The sequence below is a fragment of the Theropithecus gelada genome, chromosome 1 (genome assembly GCF_003255815.1).
Source record: "Theropithecus gelada isolate Dixy chromosome 1, Tgel_1.0, whole genome shotgun sequence".
In the NCBI taxonomy this organism is placed as follows: domain Eukaryota; kingdom Metazoa; phylum Chordata; class Mammalia; order Primates; family Cercopithecidae; genus Theropithecus; species Theropithecus gelada.
Window position 1 is genome coordinate 117498848 of NC_037668.1, and position 12395 is coordinate 117511242.

Here is a 12395-nt window from a genome sequence, read left to right on the forward strand (position 1 = left end):
GGCACAGTGGCTCACGCCTGTAATCCCAGCACTTTGGAGGCCGCAGCAGGCAGATCGTGAGGTCAGGAGATCGAGACCATCTTGGCTAACACAGTGAAACCCCATCTCTACTAAAATTAGAAAAAATTAGCCAGGCATGGTGGCACACACCTGTAGTCCCAGCTAGTGGGAAGGCTGAGGCAGCAGAATCATTTGAACCCGGGAGGCAGAGGTTGCAGTGAGCTGAGATTGCGCCACTGCACTCCAACCTGGGCAACAGAACAAGACTCCGCCTCAGAAAAAAAAAAAAAAAAAAAATGCCACAACAGGCCCAGAAAAGCATTCATATGAGAGAATATTCATTAGATCAGGAATGATTCAGAGAGGGCGAGCAGATAAGGATATCAAGTTATCCCATCAATGTCCACCTAGTAGAGAGGAAAAAGCTAGTTGTTGTGAAGAAATGTGGAGGCTCTGAAATTTTCTTATCCTTGGAAACTAAAATATTAGCCTGCTACACTTTCTTGGATGCTGGTATAAGACATGAAAAGTCCTGGGTCAGAGACAAAAGAAAGTTTACTACTCACTTCAATAGCAGTATCCAAAGTATCAGCATTTTTCTATCAGTTACTGGAGACCCACTTCCCACAGGGAGAAGCAAAGACAGCCAGAAAGCACCTAACTCCACAGTGGATTGTGCTATAGAAGAGGAATCCTAAGCTTAAGGAATGTCAACTTTTTATGAGCAGTAACTATGCTTCCCATTTGCTTTGGGGAAAAACATTATCTTTATTATACTGGACAGTAAACATGTCTGGCTTTTGCTCCACAGAAAGACATTATCTCTATCTTTCAAGGCTGTTCACTGTACAAACATCCTTGAACATTTATTTTGGAAGAAACGGTACAAAAACACTAGAGACCCATAGAGAACTGTCTTCTAACAGTCACCAATAATAGACTATTCTATGTCATCTTTTTTGTGCTCAGAATATGTGTGTGTTCTATATCAGTTTCAGCTATTTCTGAAAGGATGTCATGGAACCCAGAGGCTAACAAGAGTATGTAAAAGCCAGGGAACTATTCCTCAGTGTAAAGGAACACAGCTGCACTATTACCAATGAGAATGGGTGCTCTTTGTCCTATTAAAGATGACAGGCACTCCATTATGGCTGATGTTTGTAAGGAAAATAGCTGAAGAAAACATCTACCAAGAGGCCTTATCTTGACAGACATTCATTAAAAGTTATAGAGCCCACAATTCCCTTCTCTTTCCAACACGAAAAGTCTTATGAAGGCTCTGCAGTCTTTAACTCAAAAATAACAAAATATTCTATTCTGAGGAATTTTATTCTTTTGGAATGTTGATAGGTGTAATAAAGGAAATAGCTCCACGGCCAAGTGAAGTTAAAGAAATGCTAGGTTGAGCAAACTTTAACAAGTATTTTTAATACAGGACTTCTCAAAGCCCTAAGCATATTAATATGCATTGTGAATCTTCAAGGAGGATATAGTACTTCCCAAACAAATTTGACCATAGATTCCTATTTCTCAGGACATCTCAAGGGGTAGAGTTCTATGGACAGCTTAGAAATGCCTCACTAGAGGACTGGCTCTCTCAGGGGGAATGGATGGTGGAAGACAAAGGTACTTCGGGAAGATACTGGCTGACTGGTCTGCCCTGCCTCTAGACAGAATTCCTGTGGATAGCAGCTAGCAGCGATGGATAACTTCCTGCTTCCTTGATTAAATGCTGGTGGTAATATCCATTATTGACTGAAATCTAAGGAGGATAAACGTGTATAATTTTAAGATCTATGTATATTCTCACGCCCTAAGAAGCCCTAAGAAGACATCTTTCCCAATCCTCTCACTTTCAGATGAGGACTGAAGATACAAAGACATTAAGAGATTTGTCCCAAGTCACAAAGTTAGTCAGTGAAAGAAGTATGACTGGAATCCAGGTCTCATCAATTCCAGCTTATGTTCTTTTCACTAACAGCAAAAGTGGCCATTAATACTATCACTGATACTAAGAAGGGAAATCAGGCTTTGTTGTTGCTGATGTTGTTTCCTAAAGAGATTCAGGAAACTAAGAAATAAGCTCCAAAAACGCTCAAAAAAAAAAAAAAAAAAAAAAAGGAATCATACCTCAGGATGGGTAGTGGCTTTCATGGAGAGAGCATGTGGGCATGGCTATGGCATTTCCTAAACATACAAAGCACCGTCCACAATAATTTTTCAAAGAGAGAATCATGTTTATGTACGTAACAAGAGCATCTTCAATTTCACTACCCTGATAAGTTTTCCTGAGCCATGGATCTTCACGTCTCAAAGAGAGGACAGTTTCTCATTCAAAACAAAGATACAATTGCTTAGGCTTAAAATTAGATGCTTTGTCAGGGCTGATGCCACTGAAATTTGAGGCAATTCAATGTTAAGTTGTGATCTGAGAGGCTCTATGGCATATTGTGTATGCATAATAAAATATGGTGTTAGGAAAATACTGAAAAATTAGAGCCCTGGAAAAAAATCAGTCACATTCTTAAGGAGATATTATTAATGTATTTTTAATCCAAAAATTTCTAAACCATTTAAATGTTCCATTGTCTTTAGAATAACTCACTTCATGGGTACAGCCAGTCATTTGTAGATTTAATTAATAAGTTAACACATGCAAACTTTTTAGAACAGTAGCTGCAGGTGCCGAATACATAAAAGCAAGCAACTATTCCTTAGTAACACAGTTATAGCAGTGATATTTAGGTGCAAAGAAGTCAGTCCTGACAATACATAGGAAAAAACTCCTATATGCTACTACTCACATCAATACTTTTAGCCTCCAAATGTGTGGGGTTTTCCTCACAATAATTCAGTTCTCCAGTGGACACTGACTGGTATCCTATAATTTAACTCAGTTCTGATATTACCTGAAGATAGCATTAGACCCCACAGGCTAAGGGCTCAGTCCCCAAGACTGCTTCCCCATCCCCCAATTTCACATGCCAATCATAAGTGGCAGGTTCCCATGTTATATTAGGATATATACCACTTCTGTCCAACTTGGCTACAAATCAAGGTTCCCATAACTCCTCCTCAGGTTTAATCATTTACTAGAATGGCCTACAGAGCTCAGGAAAAGCTTACTTTCTAGATTACTAGTTTATTACAAAGGCTATATTAAAGGATGCAAATAAATAGCCAGATGAAGAGATACATAGGGTAAGATCCAGAAGGGTCCTGAGTATAGAAGCTTCTGTACCTATGGAGCTTTGGGGTACACCCACCCCTACAGCAGGTGAATGTGTTCTTGTTCATCAACCTGGAAGGCCTCTGAACTCCATCCTTTTGGGTTTCTATAAAGGCATCATTACATAGGCCTGATTGATTAAATCATTAGCATTGGTAATTAAGTCAGTTTTCAGTTCTTCTCCACTCCCAAAAGGTCAAAGGTCCAGGTGGGGCTGAAAACTCCAACCCTCTAGTCTAGACACACACACACACACACACACACACACACACACACACACACACACACACGTTTAAGTTTCCATAGCAACCAGCTCCCATCCTGCAGTTATCTAGGGGCTTTCCAAAAATTGCTTCATTAACATAAACCCAGGTGTGGTTGAAGGGGACATCTTATGAGTAACAAAAGATACTTTTTTCACCTTTATCTGGAGCTATTTCAGGAACTAAGAACAAAACCCAAATAAAATCAAAAATGATCCTATAGCTCTAATCACTGAGGAAATTACAAGAGTTTTAGAAGCTGTAAGCCAGGAACCATAATGACCTATATATATATTTTTGTTGTTATATCACAGTATAATAATATTTCTCATGTGAAAGTTACTTATCTATCCTTGACCCGCTCTGAACAATAATTCTAAGAATGAGACTCTCTGTCTGGTTATAGTTCATGTTGCCTTAACTCGGAGCCACAGACACATTATGATCTTTCATTAAGAAGTTTGCTTTTAGTCATAAAGTGCTTTTCAATTAAAGAGTAAGCTGTAAAACCAGCTCATGAAGGCACATGTGGGATATGAGTACACTAGTGGAAAAAGCACAAATCAATGCAATTTTGAAAGACTGAAAAAGTACATTATTAATCTTACTGAAATAACTGATGGGTTCCATTTAAAAATAAATACTCCTTTCCTATAGGATTAAGTAGTGAGTAAGCATGAGAACCCTGAAATTAGACTTGCCTAGGCCCAAATCACAACTCTTCTACTCACTGGTCATGTGACCTTTGGCTAGCTACTGGATTACAATGGGCCTCTGTTTTCTTATCTGTCAACAGAAAATAATACTGCCTGTGTAATAGATAGCTATGGTGAATAAATGAGACAATGCATATAAAGCTAGTACACATTGAGCATCCGAAATCAGGTGCTCCAAATTTTCGAACACTGACATGATGCTTATAGGAAATTCTCATTGGAGCATTTTAGACTTTTGAATTTGGGATGCTCAATGGGTAAGTAAGTATAGTGCAAATATTCAAAACTGAAATCCAAAACACTTCTGGTCCCAAGCATTTTGGAAAACAGATATTCAACCTGCATTTAGCACACAGTGTGTACCTCATAAGTGTTTATTCTTTATCATTTCCAAAGAAAATTTCACAAGTTAGTGGGATCAAACAATTCTGTCTTAGGGTGGTAAAATAAATAAGGTTGGTTTTAGAAGAATCTGATTCAAAGTTTTATAAAATCTTATTTTTAGGTTCTTGGTACAGTAGGGAGCAAAAAGGGGTGATTCCTTTCCTTCCTATCATAAGAGTAACAGCTGACACCTCTCCAACAAAAGCAAATTAACAAGAGAAAAGCATAACAAATTTATTTGATCATAGTTTTATGCGACACAGGAGCCTTCAGAATGAAGACCCAAAGATATAGGGGCAACTATTCCTTTACTAGAATTTTTATTTTTGATTTAGGGTCTCACTCTGTAGCTCAGGGTGGAGTGCAATGTCCTGATCATAGCTCACTGTAACCTGTAACTTCTGGGCTCAAGTGATGTTCCACTGCGGCCTCCCAAAATGCTGGGGTTATAGGTATGAGCCACCACTCTTGGCCCATTTTTATGCTTAGGTTCAATGAAGTATGGAAAGCTGTGTAGAAATATGATTGGACAAAAGGGGTATGATCCAGTGCTAATAGGCTGAATGGGGAAACCCAGCAAGGCCTGTCCAGATTTCTTCTTGGCCTTTCTATATGACATTTCTTTCTCCCAGGTATGGGGTAGGACCCCCCTAGAATGAGGGTCTTAATTTCTTTATGGCCTGCGGTTAGCAAGAAAGAGAAAGGGAAGGGAATGAGAAGATTAGAGTAAATTTTTTAGGCTTTCAGGCTGGTTTTGGGGAAAAGGTTCTGGTTTATATGGTCCGCCTCAGGCAAGAAGGATTCCAGTTTCTAGGGCTTCCTTTAAGGGAGAATGAGAGTGAGACACAGGAGGGCAGGAAAAAGCTAGACAGAGACTTTGCTTCTGAGGCTGCTCTTAAGTCCTTCACTTTGGGGTGTCATTTTTAGCCCCAATAGACCACCCTCTCCTCTGGTACAAATTCAACTACCATTTTGGGGTAAAGTCCACATTTGACAACATTACCTCTCAGGCAACTTTTTGGGCAAAAGACATTTTCTAGGGAAGGTTTCATTTTTCCCTGTCTTAGCATTTTTAATGGCATAGAGTCAAGGATTTCAAAACTATTGCTTAAGGTAGCATTTATCTTGCAGGTATTAATTCAGAAAGTGCTAATGGTTGCAACAGTGTAAACAGCTGGAACTTAAAACAACAACGTTTTCTTTTAGCTCAGTTTCTTCCCACAAAGCTCAGAAATGGTCTGGGGAGCAGATGGGCACGGGAAGGATAGAGAATGCAGCATAAAATCCTGCTGGTGGTTTTGGTTTAGAATGTAGATTTTACTTGCACTCTTACCAGGCAGGATCAACTGAAATCAAATGTAAAACAAAACAAGAATAGCAGGTTGGTCTGAAAGAATAATCCCAGCATTGACATCATCAGGGTTTAAGCAGATACATATACATAATACATAAATTTAGTATGAATTATTTATGAGCTAAAGGGTTCAGGTTTTAGCGCCTGTAGAATAGTAAGAGTTATATTGAAAGTCAGAACCAATGCAAGAAATTGAGACATTTAAAAACTCATTATTTCAATATTTAATATCAGGTCCTGTGCAGGGTGTCCATAATAGACATAAAAGTGAATTAAGATACAGCCCTGCCCTGGAGAGGCTCCCAGACTCTGTAGTGAAGAAGCATGTAAAGAGACAAATGAGAGCATACCATGGTAAGTGCTGTGGTCACACAAGGAAGGGTTACACTTGCCTAGAAACTGTGGAGGCTTCATAGAGAAGGTGACTTTTAAATTATGCCTTCAGGCCAGGCCTGGTGGCTCATGCCTATAATCCCAGCATTTTGGGAGGCCAAGGCGGGTGGATCACCTGAGGTCAGGGGTTTGAGACCAGCCTGGCCAACATGGTGAAAACCCATCCCTACTAAAAAAAAAAAAAAAAAAAATTAGCTGGGCATGGTGGTGGGTACCTGTTAATCCCAGCTACTCAGGAGGATGAGGCAGGCAGAATTGCTTGAACCTGGAAGGTGAAGGTTGCAGTGAGTGGAGTTCACACAGAGTGAGACTGTGTCTCAGAATTAATTAAGTAATTAATTAATTATGCCTTCAAGGAATAACTCAACACAGCCTCAGTTTTCTTACAGCTAACAACAAAACAACAATATAACATAATTGCTGTTATCATACAACCCACTAGAGGGGTTACAGATATTCTAAGTCTCACCACAACCCTAAAAGGTAGCTATATTCCAATAGACGGATGAGGAAACTGAAGTTCACAGCTAGCAATACAAGAGTTAAGCCCAGACCTATTTCATTCCAAATCCCTTACCACAGCCCCACACGGCCCAGAAATATCTACTTCTGCTCCTATCACCAACCTGTACATGGTTATCTGGTAATTACGTAGAGTCTTTAGTGTTGGAACTACTCACTCTGGAAGTCCAATTAGAATGTCAAAATTTAGCCTAAAGAATTGGGTATAAAGTGAAAGGTCAAGACAGAGACTGTGTACCCAGTTCATCTAGCTCACAGTACCCTCTCCTTTCTGGAGATGTGCTGAACTTTAAGCACATTTACTTCAAAATGGTTTATTCTGGTTTGTGTGTATGCGTGATTCCCTCTCCCATGAACTATGAACACCCTGAAGTCAGAGAATAAGCCTTGTACTTATTTAAGACCCTCCCTCAAGTTGACTGATTGCTAATTCTCCCAGTCCTTTACAGAGAGCTTGCTAAGTGTGGATGTTGATGTGAATTAGATGGACTGAGATGAGATGACTAGATTTAAGGTTTACATGCTACAAAATAAGAAAAAGTGAACTAAGCAGTGTAGCATAGTTTTTAGACTAGTGGCTTTCAAGCATTAACGTGCATGTGAATTACCTGCCTACACGTGAAAAACTACCCAGTTGATCCAATTAGAAGGCAGACACAGAGTAGCCAAAAGTACTGCAATAAAGCAACTTGGGGTGGACTCAACTTGCAGGGGATTCAGATCCCAGGTTTCCAAACCTTTTTGCTATTCCTGGTTCTTTTGCTTTCGATGAAGAGTAGTAAGTACAATAGTAGCTCTCATTTACTGACTACTTACAAAGTGCTTGGCACTGTTCTTGGTGATTTGAGCATATTAGCTAATTCTCACAGCACCCTGTACTGCTATACCTATACTGATGATAAGGGGATGTGGGTCGGGGGGAGGGGGCAGGTAAAAAGAACAGTAAATTTCCTAAGTTTAAACTGGAAGAGCAGGGATTTAATCCTGGTTCACCTGAGTACAAAGTCTAAGGTTCAATGGTTCCTTGACACTGGGTAGCAAGGGAACATTTCAGGGATGCCTAAGCTTGTGGTCAGGTGCCAATGGTACAAAGCCAGAAGTGTATTAGAGAGCCCTTGCAGAATAAGGCCCTCCACAGGAGGGTTGTAACCTTGGTACTTCTGTGTTTAAATTCAGGTAAGGTCAGAGCCTCACTGTGTTTAAATTCATGTAAGGTAAGAGAATTGAAGAGGTAAAACTACCTTAGAGAGTATTGCTGCATCTACCCTGGTGACTTACAAGGTACTTGAATATTTTTTTGTTTGTTTGTTTTTAAGCAAATTGCTAAAGTTAGCCTTTGCCTTTTTCCCCGAGACTCTCTAGGAATTTTTCCCACCTGCTGACTAGGAGGTAAGCCCCGACCTAAATTTTTGTCTTGTTCTAGGTTAATTAAGACTGGTGTTAGATTCAGCTCGTAAGGCCTAAGAGAATTTAAGATTGTCTTCTGGGAAGGACACCCAACAGCAGCACTGGAATTGGAAAAAAAGTGTAGGATTTTGCTGAGTGAGCAGGGGGAAAGCAATGTAAAGCCCAAGAGAATATCTTTTGAACAAATATCCTTTTCATTTTGGTTTAGAAATAGAAACATAGTAAAAGGAGGCGACTGCTTTCTGAAGGCTTGTAGTATGAAAACAGGCCAACTGGTCAGCGACTAGTTGTCTATCAGTTTCTCTACTCACATACATCTGTCTTTTCCAGACTGCCAGTGCGGAGCACTAGTTTGACTTTGGGTGCTCTTCAAATAGCTAGCATTGATAAGGCATTCCCAGAAGACTGTGTTACTTAGTAATCTTGTCTGTACATTTTTTCACTGGGAAGAGATTTTCCATAGAGAGCTGCCAGCTTTCAAGACGTCAGAGTTTGCTTTTTCATCCTGAAATTGGGTAGGAAAACGGGGAGAAGAAAAGCACAGTTCAGATCAATCAATGAGGGAGAACCCCTCCCCCCATACTCGCTAAATAACAGGTGGTTTTGCTGTGCACCGTCAACTCCTTTATGCGGGAGCTGTAGGCGGGGCATTCCAACTGAATCTCCCCGGAATCTGCCGCTTAGCCCGTCTTGCAGGGGCGGTGCAGTTGGGGATTCCGGCCTGAAAGGAGACATGGTTGTCAAGGGGCTCAAGAGCTTCGTGATCCAAGGATATTGGGTTTTGCTTTTCTCCTTCTCCATCTCCCTCAGTGTATCCCACCGTCCCCTCCCCACCCTTCTTTTAGGAGGCCTTCGCTTCTCCTGTGGAGGGGTTATCTTCATCCTGACCCCGGCCTTCGGAGGAGTTCCCAGAAGGGCTATTTTTAGTGGTGGCTGCTCCCCTCTAACTTACCCCGGGGGAGGAGCTGCGGTGGCTGAGCCGACGCTGCGCGCACAGCCGCCTGTGGTTTTCCGCGAATTGTTAGGGATGAGTGGTGGAGGTGGTATTAAACGCAGCCGAATCCGCCCACGCAGAGCCCGCCAGGTGGGCGTCTCAGGGGTGGGAGTGGCCGCGTCGCGAAGCGGAGACAGGATTTCTCCCCCAGTCCTGGAGAAAGCCCCCCGCGGCGGGCGGCAGCCCTCGCTGGCGGGTCCGGGGCGCGGGGTGGTCTCTGCAGGGGAGGAAGTTCCCGGGCAGCGCGGCCTGCGTCACAGCGGGGCTGGCACCGCGGAGTCGACTCGGCTGGCGGTAGCGACCCCAGGGCCGGGCGCTGGGCGGCGCTGGCTGCCGCTGGCCCAGCTGCGCGCGGGGCGGTGCTGGAGGCGGCTCCGTCCGCGGCCGGGGAGGCGGAGGGGAGGAGGGCTTGCGGGGCTGGGGCGTTAGCTGCGTCCCGGCTGGAAGCCCGCGAAGAGAACGAGGAGGAGGGCGCCGCCGTGGCCGCGGCTGCAGTGCTCTGGCGCTACAAGCCATGAGCAGCGGTCCCGCGAGAGACCCCGCCGTCGCTGGCAGCCGCTGAGCCCGACCCCCAGGCAGCTCGCTGCTCCCTAGGACCCTCTGCAGCCGACACCCTCGCGCCAGGAGGTAAGGGCGGGGGATCCGCGGAGGGATGGAGAGGGGCAGCCCGCAGAGGGCCACCCGCTGGGTCTGCCGGGCGCGCCGCACCAGGACTCGCCCCGCCTCACTCGCGTCCCTGCCTCCCCCCGGCTCTCAGTCAGAATGTGGTTGCCCGCCCGGCGTGTGGTGCCGGGAACCATCCGCTACTGCGGCTCAGGAGCCCGCCAACCCCTACCCCACCCAATCCACGCTAGCCCCGGCGGCCGCGCGAGGACCCCAGCCCGGCGCCCAGCGCCGCGCGGCCGCGGCAGGTCGTGCAGACTGGGCACGGGGGCGGGGGGCTGTCCGCGAGGGAAAATGCGTCCGTGGCCGGGGCGATCGTCGTTCTTTCCTACCTCGAAAATCCCTGAGACCCCGGGGCCTGTCCTTTCCGGTCTGCCACCCCCCTGCCACCTCCGAACCCTTGAAGTTAGCACTTTTGGGGAGGTAGAGGAATTGGAAGGTTTCTCGAAGAAACGTGAGAGCACCGTGTGCTCACCTGCAGGACTGAAGGGGAGGGGGTTCAGCTCGATCGGGCGGGCCCCAGAAGCCAGGTGTCTAGGCCAGCGGTTGAGGCCAAGACCGCTGCCTTCATCCCACGCCGAGGCTCGCTAATCTTTCCCTTTCCAGCTGGTTTCACCAACGAGATGATTAGGGATGGAGTTAGCAACTCAGGAGCGTTAGGATGTGTTCTGTGGACGCGAATGCCTTTCTTTTCTCCCTCAGCCAGTTCTTCCCTCCCCAACCCCCCACGCCTGCCCGGTATACAGCAAAGTCCAAACAGTTTCTTCCAAACCTTGCATCCCCCGTAGTTTTGCGATAGCCGGACACCTAGCCCGCATCCTCATGCGGATATTTCGGAGTGTTACGGCCAAACTTGCCTTGGTTTCAAATTCCTTAAGCATGTTAAAGCTTCAGCAAACGTTAGGAAACATTTTCAGGTTCCCATCCTCCTCAAAGTAAAAAATAAGAACCAATCCATCTTTGTGGGAGTGCCGGCGTTTGGCACGGGGAGGCTTGAATTACCTCCATTTAAAGCAGCCTTTGAGAGAAGGAATAGGTAAAGGAAATTACGGCCCTATTTAAGTCACATACTTCTTTCGCGGTAGTGTGAGAAATGTAGCCTTAACCAACAGTCACATTTCCCGACAGGTATGTGGTGGTTTCCCAAAGCATGGATGAGGCTTCAGCGTGGGCAGGTCATTAAGATGTCATTTAGACGAAAAAGGAGTAAAAGTGGAGTAGTCCTCTTGGTTAGCAGAACGCTACAAAATCTCTCTGGCGAGAGCCAATCATTTTTATACATTTATACATTCTGTTTATTTTTAAATAATTTGTTGAAAACCCAAAACATAATCTAAACTGCACAAAACTTGCTCAATTCATAAACAATGTGTTAAGTGTGTAAACAAACATTAAATGTATACAGCTTTAGTCTAGGATATTTGTATTTCTTATGACTCGCTTTAGTAGGGAAGGCCAGGGCTATTGGTTTGCTTTCCTCTGGAGTGATTAACAAATTCTGTCTTCGGGTCAGTTTGTTGCCTTTGAGGGGGATGTAGGGCAGTTTTGCAAAGATGGATATTTGCCATGGTTCACTTAATAGGTTGGCCACAGACCGGACTCATCAACCCAAGAATTGTATCAGAGATACCAAGCATATTTAACAATTTTCTTATTAATAAAATCAAGCCTTTATTAATAGTACTAATCTATTATTTCTCAGATTAAGCACTTTAGTGAAATGTGTTTTTAAAAGGGAATGCTTTTAGTGAAAATAATGCGTTCGGAGCTGTAAGATAAATGAATGAAAATGCTGCACTTTATTTCCATGAAGTTTATCTTTTAAAAAACAATACAAAGTTAGAAATATGTTTAACTCCCAGGTGTTCAATTTTTACCAATTTGTTATGATTTTTAATAGTCTATAGTATTATTAAGTTATAGTCACCTATAACATTATAATAGAGCAAGCCCAGGTTTCAAATGAAATGAGGTGGAAACTATATTTTGCCAAGAATTGTGTTAACGATTTAATATGGTACATTTCTATAACATAATGTAGCTGCATGCTAGATACCTAATACACATTATCTCAGGTTCTTACAACGAACCCCTAAGGTAGATGGTACCATCTACATTTTACAAAAAAGGAAGTTCAGAGTTTCTGACTTGGCCAAAGACTATACAGCTAAGTTAGTGCCTGAATGAAGTCAAGCCTCCTTAGTCTTAATGATATACTTTTTTAAAAAATTATTCAAAGCTGCTTATTTTTTCTATATAAATTTTTTGTTAACTCACCATAATGACTATATGAGGAAACAGAGATTGTAAAGTTTTCTGCCCAGCATTTTCCGTATAACAGAATTCCAATTCTGAATCAAGGCCATCTGTTTCTAAAACCCATGTTCTTGCCACTGATTTCTATTAAATGACTGATCCAGAGCTTAACCTTAACGGACAATTTACTCCTGCCCATCAGCTATTATCACTG

General features: G+C 43.3%; 1 protein-coding gene across 1 annotated transcript in view; it reads left to right on the top strand.

Moving 5' to 3' along the window:
* The first annotated feature begins 9651 nt into the window (after positions 1-9651).
* The window catches only part of LRRC8C (leucine rich repeat containing 8 VRAC subunit C), an 88857-nt gene continuing 86113 nt past the window's right edge, over positions 9652-12395 (top strand). Inside the window, exon 1 of the mRNA XM_025393134.1 lies at positions 9652-9889. The gene's annotated coding sequence lies outside the window, so the exon portion shown is untranslated. The remainder of the gene's footprint in view (positions 9890-12395) is intronic.